At 36.9% G+C, this 3,940-nt stretch overlaps 1 pseudogene; it reads left to right on the top strand.

Moving 5' to 3' along the window:
- Positions 1-2,640: 2,640 nt before the first annotated feature.
- On the top strand, positions 2,641-3,581 carry LOC138092753 (olfactory receptor 8K3-like; annotated as a pseudogene).
- The last annotated feature ends 359 nt before the right edge of the window (positions 3,582-3,940 follow it).

Below are 3,940 nucleotides of genomic sequence, written 5' to 3'. Positions count from 1 at the left end.
CCCTTGTTTCTGTTGAGCTTTCAAATGCGTCAGGGGCAAGCAAGAAATTGCCTGTCATCTCCTCAGGGAGAGTCCCAGAGGACGGAAAAGAATCCATAAATTGTTCTCACCGTGCATGTCATGAGGCACATGAGGAAGCCAAGACAGACGTTTCATGAAAGGTAAGCAGCATAGCTCATGTAGTGTCCTATTTTATCAATATCCAGATGGTTCTGAAGATACTAACAAGGTAGTGTTTTTATTCTAGGATAAACCACTGCAAAATAAGAGGATTTCTGATTTAAGTCTGTGTACGCCTTGTTATTGTTAATGTATAAGCAGAATAGGACGTCGATACTTTTTCTTCAGACTAATTATGCAAATATTTTCACAAACACTAATGAGCATCTTTGAAACATCAGTGCCATACTGTTTATGTAATATTTATATTTTTTATAAATGCCTAATTATGCAAATAAGAAAGGAAAAGTATAACACAAGAAGCCTAACTAAAGGGTTAAGAATAAAAATGAAAATCACAGCAGAATCATGAAGCTGCAAGTGGTTAGTTTCTATCGAAATTGTATTCAGTCATTGTCTCTGCTCTTCTTATTTTCTTCTCCGAAATATTAATAGTGAAAGTCGCTCAGTCATGTCTGACTCTTTGGGACGCCATGGAGTATACAGTCCATGGAATTCTCCAGACCAGAATACTGGAGTGGGTAGCCTTTCCCTTCTCCAGGGGATCTTCCCAACCCAGGGATTGAACCCAAGTCTCCTGCATTGCAGGTGGATTCTTTACCAGCTGAGCCACAAGGGAAGCCCAAGAACACAGGAGTGGTTAGCCTACTCTTTCTCCAGCAGATCTTCCTGACCCAGGATTCAAACCAGGGACTCCGACATTGCAAGCAGATTATTTACCAGCTAAGCTACCAGGGAATTAATACAAATTTTAAAAGATCTGTAAATTTGATTTTTTTCTGATATTTTAATAAGCAAAGATGGGCATTTCTACTTTACATCGACATGAAAAAACATTTTTGGTGGTTAAGAATCTCTCAAGTATTCAGGTTTACGGTGGTATTAGGATATATAACATGTTCAGTTTTCAGGAGAATCTAAAACAAATACATATATTTTTCTCAAAATGCATAGTCTTAAAAATAATAATCAGATAATCAACCCTCAAATAAACACACTAAGAACACACTAAATACATGATATTCGAGGCATATTTCCAAATACTACTGACACCCTGAAACATTTAATGCTCATCTGTCTTCCCAGAAACTCTGCAAAAAAAGGAAGAGTTGATTTTTCCACTATGGAAAAATAGAGTAAGATTAGTTATATCATTTTTTTCCAAAGTATTCCTTCATATATATACCACAATTGTATGTATGGCTGACTCTATCTATCCATGTCTATTTCCTGGAGTATTTCCCAGGCTATATACAAGTAGTTTCTACCACAATCTGTTAGAGTTTCCTTCTGAAAGCTTATGTCCTGTATCAACAGTGTTAATTGCTTCATCCTGCACCATCTGCATTCACAAAGGGTCTTGCATGACTTTTACTATAAACTGCTTTAATATTTCCATAGAGTATTAAAATTTGGGTTCAGTTTTTTTATGTAACTAACATATTAGTTAGTTAGTGTTAATTGTTCAGTTGTGTCTGACTCTGTGGCCCCATAGACTGTAGCTTCTGTCCATGGAATTCTCCAGGCAAGAACATTAGAGTGAGTAACCATTTCCTTCTCCATGGAATCTTCCTGACCCAGGGATTGAACCCAGATCTTCCACATTACAGGCAGATTCTTTACCATCTGAGCCATCAGGGACTGTTATGTGATAATGTAATTATGTTATTGTTGATTTTTAGTTACTATCATGCCTTAATCTTTTGCAACCCCATGGACTGTAGCCCAACAAGGCTTCTCTTTACTCAGGATTTACCAGGCAAAAATACTAGAGGGGATTGCCATTTTCTTCTCCAGGGGGTCTTCTCAACCCAAGGATCGAACTATGTCTCTTGCACTAGCAGAAATATTTTTTACAGCTGAGCCTGGAATGCCCCAATTATGTTATCATTATATAAATGACATACTAAAAGTTTAATAATCATCTGTAAAATTAATATATAAAATATTAACTTTTTTCATTTTTACCTCCTATATCTTTGTATCTATTTATATCTGTCTATAAAAGTCTTTGTGAATCTTGGCCCTATTGACATTTTGGGTTTGGTAAATTTTTGTTTTTTATGCTGATGGGGGAGTGGTTCGTTCCAGCAGCATCACTAGACTCTAACCATTACATGCCAGCAGTAGCCTCCCTCCACTATCTGCAATTCCTGCATCCAAATCTCTCAAAAGATTATCAAGGTTATTTGGAGGACAGCTTTTCACCAGTTGAAAAACCATTGATTTATTTTTATTGCCACCCCTATTTCTATCATCACGGATTGTCTATCATCTATCTATCATTGTTATATATATTTAGTGTGGCAGTTAGGATTATTTTAAAATATCATGAATTAGAAATTCAAATTTGTCATATTTGTACTAGCTTTGGGTACTAAACCCTACCAGATGATACTATATGACAACTACTGACTATGCTGATATCTTTATCTGGAATAGATTTTCTGATAAACCTTGATGGAAAAGCTCAATCAAACAGTGCTGAGTGAATTCATCCTCATGGGAATCACAGACCGCCCTGAGCTGCAGGCTCCATTGTTTGGGCTCTTCCTCATCATCTACATGACCTCAGTGGTGGGAAACTTGGGCATGGTCATCCTCACTAAGGTGGACTCCAGGTTACAGACACCCATGTACTTCTTTCTCAGGCACCTGGCTCTTACTGATCTTGGTTATTCAACAACTGTGGGACCCAAAATGTTGGTAAATTTTGTTGTGGATCAAAATAAAATCTTTTACAATGTTTGTGCCATTCAGGGAGCTTTCTACATTATGTTCATTATTAGTGAGCTTTTCATTCTGGCAGCAATGTCCTATGACCGCTATGTGGCCATCTGTAACCCTCTCCTCTACACAGTCATCATGTCAAAAAGGGCATGCTGGATGCTGGTGGCAGTCTCCTATGTCTATAGCACATTTGTGTCTCTTCTAGTCACTATAAAATATTTAATTTATCCTTCTGTGGCTACAATGTCATCAGACATTTCTACTGTGACTCTCTCTGTTTGATATCTTTGCTTTGTTCAAATACACGTGAAATTGAACTGATTATTCTGATCTTTGCAGGTTTTAATTTAATTTCACCCCTGCTAATAGTTCTTGTGTCTTACCTGCTTATTCTTACAGCTATTCTCAGGATGAACTCTGATAAAGGCAGGCACAGGGCTTTCTCTACATGTGGATCCCACTTGACCGTGGTTGCAGTGTTCTATGGAACTTTGATATTTATGCATGTTCAGCCAGAGCCCAGCCATTCCTTCGATGCTGATAAAGTGGCATCTATATTTTACACACTAATTACCCCCATGTTAAATCCCTTGATCTACAGCTTGAGGAACAAAGATGTAAAATATGCTGTTCATAGACTATGGAAAAAACAATGTAATACCTTTTCTTAAGTTCATTTTGCTATGTGATTCCTTGAATGAGGCTATGAACATTGACATTTTTTATGTTTTCTCAGAGGCAAATGCAAGGATAAATGATTTCAACATATATTTAGAGATTGACTTCTGTGCACCAGTTAAACTGAGTGGTCTGAACACATTAATAAATGAACATATTCTGGTTGTTTTTGTCTCCTTACATATGGAGTCTACTCTATGAAAAATAAGGGTCTTGCCTCTCTTTCATTTGGCTCATTTTCCACAAATTTGTTTAAAATATGTATCATGTTTTGATTAAGAGACGTTGTTTGACTATATGCATTTGATGATCTTACTTGGAGAAAGCAGCATGAGATGATTCTATGATTTGA

This window comes from Capricornis sumatraensis, chromosome 16 (genome assembly GCF_032405125.1).
Source record: "Capricornis sumatraensis isolate serow.1 chromosome 16, serow.2, whole genome shotgun sequence".
NCBI lineage: Eukaryota > Metazoa > Chordata > Mammalia > Artiodactyla > Bovidae > Capricornis > Capricornis sumatraensis.
The sequence above is the reverse complement of the archived record's forward strand: the minus strand, read 5'-3'. Positions and strand labels throughout refer to the sequence as shown.